The sequence below is a fragment of the Diabrotica undecimpunctata genome, chromosome 3 (assembly GCF_040954645.1).
Source record: "Diabrotica undecimpunctata isolate CICGRU chromosome 3, icDiaUnde3, whole genome shotgun sequence".
Lineage (NCBI taxonomy): Eukaryota > Metazoa > Arthropoda > Insecta > Coleoptera > Chrysomelidae > Diabrotica > Diabrotica undecimpunctata.
In genome coordinates, this window is record NC_092805.1 from 75,014,921 (window position 1) to 75,027,405 (window position 12,485).

A 12,485-nucleotide genomic window follows, 5' to 3' on the forward strand; every position below is an offset into this window, starting at 1 on the left:
TTCCGTTTTTCATTAACTTTTCGAACTGTCAGTGATTTTGGGCTCCATCAAGACATCCAGAATTTCCAGGGATATCAAGCAGAAATACATAAATGTGGTAAGCTAATAATTTTTATTCATATTCAGACTCCTCTTTACCCATTACATCCTTCTGTGAAAATAATAGTCAAGAGTACGTATTAGTTACTTATTATTTTGACTGATAAGAATAAAATTAAGAAAGAAAAGTAGTAAATAGATCAAAAATTACTTCACCAAGTACTTTAAATGCTACTCTTATTGTACCTACGTTAGATATCGCAAGTTTAGCCATTATTCCTCGTTTTGATGGCAATATTAATAAACTTTATAGATTTATAAATGCTACCGAATCAATCTTACAACATTATTTTGATATAACTAATCCTAATAGCTTTCAAAATTGTTTATTATTGAACGGCATATTAAATAAATTAGAAGGAAGAGCTGAAGAAATATTTGTGATTAGCGGCAATACTGATTGAGATGGTATAAAAATACAATAATTTTAAATTTTGCTGATAAAAGAGACGAAAATTGCCTAAATCAAGATCTAGTTAATGTTAAACAAAAACCAAACGAAACACCTTATCAATTTCATGAAAAGGTGCTAGATTTATTAAATTCTATTTGTATCTATATAATTCAAAATCAAAATTTTACATTCGAAGAACTATATAATACCGAATACGAATCCATTAATTATAGTAATCAACAAAATACTCCTCAGACTTCTCATCAACAAGCTTATGATATTGTTAACGAAGAGCATCATCAAAATTTTCAAGACAGCATCTTTCAAAACCAGCCGACTTAATAGAATTAAATTTTTCCACAAATAAAAGAGAACTGCCATATATTCAGATTCATGATCCTCCATTAAAGTTACTGGTAGATACAGGTTCCTCTAAATCTTTTTTAAATCCCGAAAAGCTACCTTTTCTACAAAAATTATATCTTTTATGAACAAAATTTTCAAGACAGCATCTTTCAAAACCAGCCGACTTAATAGAATTAAATTTTTCTACAAATAAAAGAGAACTGCCATATATTCAGATTCATGATCCTCCATTAAAGTTACTGGTAGATACAGGTTCCTCTAAATCTTTTTTAAATCCCGAAAAGCTACCTTTTCTACAAAAATTATATCTTTTATGAACCCTTTGTTGTTTCCGCAGTATTTCAAAGTACAAAGAAGGACTTTTGTGCAGAAATCCCCATTTTTTCAGAATTTAATCAGGAAGGTAAGATTAAGTTCCATCTTTTTGATTTTCATAGAAGTTTCGATGGTCTTTTAGGACTAGATAATATACAATATCTTAAATTTCGTAAATTCCCAATTAACTACTCCATATTCTAGTATACCTATAACATATTATAAATCTGACCTAAAAATAATCTTCAAACAAAAATTGGACCCCTTATCTTGTAGTGTAGCCAAAATTCCAGTTTCTCAAAAATCAGGATGTATGTTTATCCCTGACCAAACTATTCAAAAATGTGAAATTCCTGCATGTTTCTCGAACGCAATAGACGGTTTTGCTCTAGTCGAAATTAAAACCGAACCCAAGATGAAATTTTTGTCGCCTTAGATGCTCCAATTGATACTGTTCATTTTGACGAAAATTGTTATGAATTATTCCATGCAGACATAGTGCCTGCTGACGAAATCGAAAAATTTAATATTGAAAATTTAATCCGTACATATCATATGAACTCTGAAGAAAAACAAAATATTCTAAAAATTTGTAATAAATATTCTAATCTTTTTCATAGCGAGGATAAGCCTCTTACATTTACAAATAGAGTTAAGTATTTTATAAAAACTAAGGATGAACTACCTATTTACAGTAAATCGTATAGATACGATTTACTGTAAATCCCTTTGTTCATAAACCAGAAGTAAATAGTCAAATAAACAAAATGTTAGAACAAGGAATTATTAGACCAAGCAACTCGCCTTGGTCCTCGCTTATCTGGGTAGTACCCGAAAAAAGCAGATGCACCAGGAAAAAAGAAATGGAGAATTGTCGTCGATTATAGGAAACTAAACGAGAAAACAATTTCAGACAAATACCCATTACCAAATATTATCGATACACTTGATAAATTAGGCAGATGCAACTATTTTAGTACACTTAATCTAGCTAGTGGTTTTCATCAGATTGAGATGCACCCAGACTTTATTTTCAAGACAGCCTTTAATGTTGAGAATGGACATTATGAATATGTTCGTATGCCATTTGAACTCAAGAATGCTCCTGCAACTTTTCAGAGAGTTATGGACGATATCCTGCGAGGTCTTCAAGATGACATCTGTCTTGTTTACTTAGACGATATAATTATTGTTTCTACCTCACTACAAGAGCATATTGTAAATTTAGAAAAAGTTTTTAAACGTTTACAAGCCAATAATTTTAAAATACAACTAGATAAGTTTGAATTTCTAAGAAAAGAAGTAGCCTATCTTGGTCAAATTGTAACTACAGAAGGTGTAAAACCAAATCCAGATAAAATTAATGCAATTGTCAAATATCCAATTCCTAAAACAGTACGCGAAATAAAAGGATTTTTAGGATATTACACGACATTTATAAAAGATTTTGCCAGATTAACTAAACCATTAACGAAATGTTTAAAAATGCATGCTAAGATAGAACACACTCCAGAATTTGTAAAATGTTTCGAAGATTGCAAAAATCTATTAATTAATGAAACTATACTTCATTATCCAGATTTTGATAAAGATTTTATATTAACTACTGATGCAAGTAATGTAAGTATTATCTCAACTAGTAAATGGTCAAGATAAACCAGTAGCTTATTTGTGTATTATATTGTGTTAGTTGTTTGATTTACTTATATGTATGTTATTTTTTATAGACTTTTATGTTTTTTATCGCAATTTTGAGTATTTTTGATATGTCTGTATGCCGTTTGTAACTTAAGTTTTTCGTGGATTTTATGGTTTTTTGTTATTTAACGCGTAACATTTTTGTATACAATTTATTTCATCTTCTTTACTTTCCTATATGTAATTACAATGTTTATATTATTTATGATGTTTATGATTTTATGATAAACTGAGAGTTTTATTTTGTATGTATTTTATTATTGTTTATCGTCTGCTATTTGTATTATTTACTAGGTATTAACATTAAACTTCATCTTTTTCCTTATGAGCTTATTTCAAACCAAGTATTCTAAGTTTCCATTTCTTATATTATTGAGCTAGCGTTATCGCCCTGTATTCCATAGCTTTCTGTTCTAGTCACCTGAAAATTGGTATGTATGTATACAGATAGATATATATTATTTAAATATACTTCATATGCTGAATATATTTTATTACATCTAAAATTACCGAGATAAATCAAAATTACTGAGAATACTTATATAATATATATCTTCTTAATAATTTAGAAATCACACCTTCATTACATTATACTTTTTTACATCACGACATATTGCTTTTTAGCAATATGTAGTGATATCTTTGAATAAATTACTTGATATTTATAATTATTTTTCCAAACTGTCGTTCCCCTCTAGAGCTATGATGATATACCGGAAACATATGTAAATATATTTGTCGAATTAATAACATCTATTTGTTAATTAATAGCACTTATCGTTGCAGATTCAATCAAGTAATTTCAATTTATTGGCGATGCGTGAGACCATCTGTTGAGAATGGCATGTCCTGTTTCAAAAAGCTCGTTTTATTTTCTACAGAATTAGTCAGTTTAATTTTAATATTGGAAGCTATCGGATGTATGTGTGGGTGATATATAAAAGCTATTGTTTTGTTTATGTTCAAAAGTGATAATATTTAAGGTAAGCGATATTATTATTTTAATATATATACACCGGTATTTTAGGCGGTATGCCCTTCCGGTAGGGATCTATGGAGGAGTATAACCGAGCCGCAAGCCCTTATCTCTTGCCGTACTGCTCCACCATAGGCCGATCAGACACCAGCATATTCTAGTCTAAGTCGCAAATTCATTTAGAATTTTAAACTGCTGCGTTGGCCTTTTTGTTTTCTGTACACCGAGCTGGGGATCTAACTCACATCCACTGAACCCCTCACAATGAAGATAAGAACCGGCCGCCCAGCCCGCTTGGCTATCTGACGGACAATTATTTTAATCTCTGACTAAATATTTATTAAATTATGTTTATTTGTTGTACCGTTCCTGTTACTGATTTTAGTTTATTGACTCCGTTTTTTCGAAATAACTTCATCTTAATATAATGTCTACAGTACTGATTGTTAAAGCTTTTCTCAGTTCATTAATTTTGTACGTATATATGCCTAAATATCAACAATAATTTGTTCTGTTTGGATATATGTTTTCTATTGTATTGATTGTGTCAAGTTGCTAAATACCTATTAATTAGTCGTTATTCGGATTCTTATTGCGGTTTTTAATATTACCTTACTATTATACACACTATATTTTAATTGTTTGCTTGATATTTCATTTTTTCACTAACACTATTGATCTGGTGTGTATCGAGCTATATCTAGGGTGATTCTCACAATACGGTTAATTTCAAAAATTGGTTACCCGAATAAAAGTTATTTTTGGAAAAAGCTGAAAAGTCGCATAGAGATAACTTTGTTAATGTAGAATATTATGTAATTGTTAGCAGCGCTTAATTAAAAGTTTTTTACACATGAGCACATGTTAATTAATAACATGCCCATGTGAATGAGATCTTGTCTAAAATAATACTTTAAGGTTGTGATTAATATTTTAATGTCCAGAAATAAATTACAAATCATTCCAAATATGAAAAAACAACAAAATATATGTGAAATTAAGCAAACAAACCTTTTTACACATGAGCACATGTTAATTAATAACATGCCCATGCGAATGAGATAACATGTCCATGTGAATGAGATTTTGTCTAGAATAGAATAATATTTTAAGGTCGTGATTAATCTTTTAATTTCCAGAAATAAATTACAAATAATAATTGTAAATACGAAAAAACAACAAAATATATGTGAGATTAAGCAAACAAAAACTAAAATTATTTACAAAATGTTGTTTTTTAGAAACTGAACTACTTCTTGGTCTATTATCTCATAATTGGCAATTTTGAAATATGTGTTGTTTATAGGGAGAGGCGGAGACGTCATCTTTTTAAAAATTCCACTCTTTTTAACCGTTTGGCAGTTCTCGGGATTGGGCCATTTAAATCTATTATCCTTTCTCTCCATAAAAGTAATTGTTAAATTATTTCTTTTAATTTTTTCGATAACACCTAAAATTTAAAACTGTATATTGCATATTAATGTATACTTCTAACTGCTTATCTAGATACCAACCGTCGTCGTAGATTACTAAAACCCATTACCAAAGCAAAATCTAGTTTGGTCTCTGGAATATTTGGTGGAATTGACTCAATCAGACTGGGAATTACATCTTTGGAAATATTTTCAATTCTGTTAGATTTATGGGATATTTCATCTAAAGAATCTTGAACCACTTCTTGGGATGGACCTGGTTTTGGCTCAATTGCTGCACTTTGTGATTCAGTAGCAATTTGTACTATAATTTGTGTTACTTCTAGGGTAGTGGATCCGTCCTGTATAAAAATGTTTGCATTCTTTGGAAAAATCACATGAAAAGCAACTTAAACTATTCATCAATAGAGCATAGCCGTTTCTACACCAGGTCGCTTGATGTATTTTCATCGTTCCTTGAAATGTATCCAATGTTTGTGGCAAACTCTGATCTATTGCTTCAATTTGTTGTAAAGATACAGTATCAATAAATATATTTTTAATACTTTTCTTCATTTGGCTTTCAAATGTTTCAAAATTATAAATATCATTGTTGAACGCTACCATTTAATCTGCTGTTCGTTTAAGACTAGCACCAATTCCGTCTGGAGCTCCTTTTCCGTGTCCAGCTTCAAAATAGTTCCACGATATTTTGGAAACTCCAGGAAATATGAAAGGAATGTAATTTTCTATCAGATAAAACAGTTTTTTATTTCTGTATTGAGTACACGTACTATCTGACAAAAAGTGTATAGTATTCACAGTTCTAAACTGATTCAAGTAATTGTTAATGATTGGATATAAGTGAGCAACAATTGCCGATGCATCGTGGCGAAGCGATGAAGAAATTGTACAAAAGGCTTCTTTCTTTATACTAGAATACATCATTCCTGTATGTAAAGTTATTTGCTCACGAGAGGCCCCAAAATGTACGGACTGAACTTCATTTCCATATTTACAGTTATAAATTTCCCTCGTCTTTCCTTTGGTGTCCAATATAATACTTTTTGTTGTCGCCCATTCTTTGGACCTGTCCATACCATCGTAGTTATGATGTCCTTCGTTATTCTGTGCTAATCGCACATAATTTCTTACGATTCTTTCATTTCTTACTCTGACAAATTTCGTTTTTTCCGACAGATTTTCTTTAGCAATTGTTCTATCCCAGCTTGCGTCTGGTATACGTCTGATATGAGTTAGATCGCTTCTGCTATACGTCTGATATGATTTAGAACGTGTCTGCTATACGTCTGATATGCGTTAGATAGCATTAGGTATAGGTCTGCTATGCGTTAGATTGCGTCTGCTGTACGTCTGCTATACGTCTGATGTACGTCTGATATACGTCTGATATACGGCTGCTATACGTTTGATATGCGTCTGCTATACGTCTGATATGAGTTAGAACTCTTCTGCTATACTTCTGATATGCGTTAGATAGCGTCAGGTATACGTCTGCTATATGTTAGATCGCGTTAGATATCTGTTAGCTGATGTTTTAGCGTTGGAACTACGTTTTAAGTATATTAATATAGCGTGGTTGTCAGCATGTGTCAGACAATGCGTTAGAGCGCTTCAGAGATGTTTACCTTTTAGTAAAAAACGTTAGATCAGTTTATCGACTTGTTTGATCAACACTTTATATAGATCCGCATCAATTTTTCAAATCATGAAGTGTTTGGCAGCCAGTAGAGTAAGACGTGACTATTGGTGAAGAATACGCCTTATGTGTTTGGAAAACTAACAATGGTAACTTAATAGGTAACATTTATCGTCTTAACTTCATTATTGTTGTATATCGATGTTCTTATATAATATTTACCTTTAGTGATATACTGTGTGATTACAATACCCTTACTTTACATCGACGTTGCTCTTATTCCTTACTAACATCTTGATGTATTTGGTTAAAGATTATGCTCTACTATAAATTTTTTGCTTAGTTTAAAACTTTTTTTTTACAATTTTTTTTTTTTCGATTATTCAATATGCTCAATACTTTGTGGTTTTTTTTATATATACATATTATTGTCAGATTATGTTAAACGGTTATGTAGCTTAGAGGTGTGCATAATTAGCTTTGCTGCGGGATATAAAGACCTATCACAGCCAACTTTAACAAGTAATGTCGAATTTTCCACATACGTCCTTTTGATGAAGTATGTGGAAATGTTCATCATCCTCTTATGAAAGCTTTTAGTATTAAATGCTTGATTTATACAATGTAAACCTTTTATATCAGTATTATGTTAAACGCCTATACATTTTTATATCAATGACCCATGTTAAATGTTTCTAAATCGTGTGATATAATATGCCTATAGTCGGAAAGATTTCAATTAAAGGTGACTCATTTACAAATTTAACTGAGAGCTAACGGCAACAATTGTAAATATGAGGAGTAAAATCTTACCGGGGTCGTTTTTATTGTGTATGCTTCGACAATGTAAATAAGTAAAATATACGAAATAATTTCATAACATTTGCCCACGTAACAATATAAATTGTGCATACCGGTTCGTTTTTCGAGCGTATAGTTAGACCAGTTCAGTTAAATATTTAAAAAAATCGGTAAAATTATCAACATTTCGCTTGGCTATATATTTACGTCCTTGGAAAAAATAGTAATGAGATGACATATTTGATTCGTTTCACATTCTTATATGTCCATAGGCGGGGTGTGTTCTGTTTCTTGTGCATCTGACTTTCTTTTATATTTTTTTTTAAATAGACTTTACTATTATTTATTTATTATTTATTAATTTTAAAATAGTTTTTGTGGTAAGTAAACAACAAATACATAGCTGAATATTATGATTGATGTTTATTCTTTTTAGAGCATTAAGATGGATGACGTAGCGGGTCCATGTAATGTACAAAGAAAACGGAAGTTTATGTCGGTAGAAGAAAAGCAGATTATCTGTAAAGTGTATGAAAATTTAAAAAATACACTTCATACAGTAGAAGCTGTAGCTCAGTGTTCATTTTTAACGGGAGTATCCGTGTCGACAATAGAACTCATTGTACGTGAAAAAAAGGTGACTGGGATTGTGTAAGCTCCAAAAGTACATTGTCGTGGTAGAAAAAAAAATTAAATTGGATGAGTACCAGAAAAATTTTGTACGCTCTACTATTCATTACTAATGGAGAATGGTCTGATTCCAAAAATGAGCAAAGAGACGTTAAGGATAATAATAAAAAAGATTTAAAATTTATATATGCCAAAAGATCCCGTAAATCTGTCTTAATAGAAAGAGAAGATATAGTCTCATGGCGACGAAGATATCTTCGCTCTATTAGAGAAGTTCGTTCTGCCACAAAAAGATTTATTATCTGGACGAAACGTGGGTAAATGCTGGTCACACAGTAGGATCTGGCAAGATACTACTATAACGAGTTATATTCCTCGAGTACCCGTTCCATTTCGGAACACGAACTGCGTCTCGCTAATATCCTCCTCTAGCCTTTCGTATATTTTCTTATGTATTTTATGTATTTTTAGAGCTTAATAATTTAGTACGTTTGAAATAATTTAATTTATTCTTCAACTAACAGTACGGATAAAATAGTGCATATTATGTCTGTAGTAAAAAAATTAAACCGGGTTAGTTGTCTATACACACCAGTTAAAATGTCACTGAACAGCACTGGTTCCGACTAAAACATGGCTGATTCCGTCTGCGTGAACGAGATGCGCGTACTTATTTTTTCAAGCAGAGTGGGCATTCTGATTGTTTATTATTCTGTGCTATTGGTAAGTTGGTGGTTTATTGAATAGTATCGTAGGGAAGGCTGTGGGTCAATGTACCTGGCGCCCCTGATATAACTTCAGATTTTTTTTTGTTTTGTGGACCGCACGACCATCTCCACTATTTTGTATAGCCGCGAGCCATTCACAGACTGTCACCGTACAGTACTTTTCTTTCCGGGTGTAGGTCTGATTTATATGTGGTACATTTTGTAACTTTTTGTATATAGATTCGGTTTTGTACGCCACATACTTTTGTTTCGAATAGAGTGGCAAATATACAGAATCTTAGTAAAAATCTAAAGTGGAGACACATTAAATCACAATTAAATCCCGCGGATCTCTTGTCCCGCGGTGTATTTAATCAAAAAACATTTTCGTTTTGGTTTCAGGGACCTGAGTTTTTGCTAATGTATTTTGATCAAATTGATACCTTTGAGCAAATTAAGAATATACCTGAAGTAAAGAAAATAGCTCTATTAGTCGTAGTACTTGGTCCGCCCATCTTATTCGGTTTGCTTTAATGTAGCGTACTATGTTTTCATCTCCATATACTGTCTGGAGTTCATCATTGTATCTTCTTCTCCATTTTCCTGTTGTCTCTTCTTTGCAAGGCCCATAGATAGTCCGCAGTATCTTTCTTTGCAGTACCAGTAATTTTGTTGTTTCCCGCTGGTTCAAAGTCCATCTCTCGCTTTCATACGTTATTGTGGGACGAATTATTGTCTTATACACTCTTATTTTTGCTGGTATTGAGAGTATTTTTGATTTAAGTACGGTCATTAATGAGTAATATGCCCCTCCAAAAATAAACGGTCTGCCCAAAATACATAAAGAGGGTATGCCGCTGCGCCCTATTGTCTCATGCATTTAGTCTCCTTTTGAAAACCTTTCCAAATATTTAAAGAACATTATTTTTAACGTAATAAATAAAAATCCACACTATTTAAAAAACGCTGATCATCTGAAATCAAAACTCAAAAATATACATTTACCTCCAAATTATAAATTAGTTTCCCTCGATGTGGTATCTTTATACAGTAATATTCCAATAGCTTTAGCGAAAGACATTATTAAAAAATAGTGAAATGAAATCAAAGTGTTCACAGACGTCCTTCTAGAAGAATTTCTACTAGCAGTCGAAACAACATTAAAGTCAACCTATTTCCTATATAAAAACAAAATCGTTCAACAAACAGATGGATATGCTATGGGTGCTAGCATATCCAGTACCATCGCTCAATTAGTTTTAGAGCATCTAGAGGAAATTGTTTTAAATAAAATAGATTTTTATATACCTTTTTTCTATTGCTATATAGATGACTGCTTGAGTGCATCACCAGAGAATAAAATGGATATTTTACTAAATGAATTCAATTACTTTCACCAAAAACTAAACTTCATATTAGAAGTTTAAAAAAATTGTCAAATTAATTTTCTAGAACTGACTATACATAGAGAAAACAGCACTATAACTACTTCATGGTACACCAAAAAAAAACCTGGTGTCGAGATATCTGAATTTCAACTCTAATAATCCCTTGTCTCAAAAGAATTCTGTAGTTATCGGACTCGTCGATAGAGCTATCAGATTATCCGATCCTATCAATAGACCTCATGCCATTAAAAAAGCAAAAACAACACTAACACTTAATTCATACCCACACCACCTTATCGATAACACTTTCAAATCACCACTGCATACATTTTACAATAACAATAATAACAATAAATCCAACACGGTAAAGAAAAACTATATGTCTCTACCCTATATGAAAGGTTTATCAGAACTTGCAAATCTTCTGTCTAAACATAATATTACGGTTGCTCATAAAGGGCACAATCTTTTGAAAAAGAATTTTACAAGACTAAAAACAAAAACCCCTCTATTAAAAAAATGAATATATGTATACGTGAATATATATATATATATATATATATATATATATATATATATATATATATATATATATATAAGTAAAAAGTAATGGCATGTCTCGCAAAACAGAAAACCAAAAATGGTATATCGATGGAAGGCAACCGTATATACGTATTTCTGACTATTGGTCGTCTTCAGTACGGTGCAGCCAAGTTAGAAAAGGAGCATATTAACTTGGGAGAAAGGATCACTACAGGAGCAATGCAACCAATTTGGGGCATTAGAGTTAGAAGACTCTGATGGTTTCCAGGGCAACAACTAAGACCAACCACGGAGGAAGCTACAGCTACCTGGGGAAAGGAATGCCAAACGTTGAAACGTTTAAAACAAATGGAAAAGGATAATGCGAGTGAATAATAAAAGTAAAAAGTAATGGCATGTCTCGCAAAACAGAAAACCAAAAATGGTATATCGATGGAAGGCAACCGTATATACGTATTTCTGACTATTGGTCGTCTTCAGTACGGTGCAGCCAAGTTAGAAAAGGAGCATATTAACTTGGGAAAGGATCACTACAGGAGCAATGCAACCAATTTGTGGCCACAAATTGGTTGCATTGCTCCTGTAGTGATCCTTTCCCAAGTTAATATGCTCCTTTTCTAACTTGGCTGCACCGTACTGAAGACGACCAATAGTCAGAAATACGTATATACGGTTGCCTTCCATCGATATACCATTTTTGGTTTTCTGTTTTGCGAGACATGCCATTACTTTTTACTTTTATTATTCACTCGCATTATCCTTTTCCATTTCTATATATATATATATATATATATATATATATATATATATATATATATATATATATATATATATTGAGATAATATTATTAAATATTAGAAAAAGGAAGGAAATCAAATCAAAATGTTAGTAATTTATGAGTTATATACTAGAGAATATTATAAAAAGTATTTATATGAGGGCATGCTTAAAAAAATTAGCATAATAGTTTGTTTAAAAATTATGATGTTATAAATAGATTAAGATAAGTAAATTTGTTATATTGGGACATTTTGTGAATGAAAGTGATATGGGACAGTGAATCCAGGTGAAGTTGACCAGAAAGTGGACATTTGAAATAATAATTATGGATTAAAATAATGTTATTTACTAATTTAAGATATTTAATTTATATATATATATATATATATATATATATTGAACATATATATATATATATATATATATATATATATATATATATATATATATATATATATATATATATATATATGTTCTCATTCTGATCTGAAAAGCTTAAATTTCGATAAAAACTCAAAATAGAAAAAAAAACGAACGTTCTAGAAGTTTAAAAATAAAACGTCAAAAAGTCTATTATATCAAGATAGAAAGAATCTAACTTCTTTTCGTTCGAGAATTTTTGCGAACATTGAAATATCTATAAATACGCTGTCACTTTGAGCGTGGGGGGATTAATTTTTGAGAAAAGAGAACTGTCACAATTAATTTTAAAAAAA

General features: G+C 31.1%; 1 protein-coding gene across 3 annotated transcripts in view; it reads left to right on the top strand.

The window, feature by feature from the left end:
• Positions 1-12,485, top strand: part of LOC140436905 (protein Fer3-like) — a 242,164-nt gene that overhangs the window by 180,716 nt on the left and 48,963 nt on the right. The window contains exon 4 of one of the 3 annotated variants that reach the window (XR_011950321.1): positions 3,659-3,855. The exons of the other annotated variants lie outside the window; for them this stretch is intronic. The gene's annotated coding sequence lies outside the window, so the exon portion shown is untranslated. The remainder of the gene's footprint in view (positions 1-3,658; positions 3,856-12,485) is intronic. 3 annotated transcript variants of the gene reach the window in all.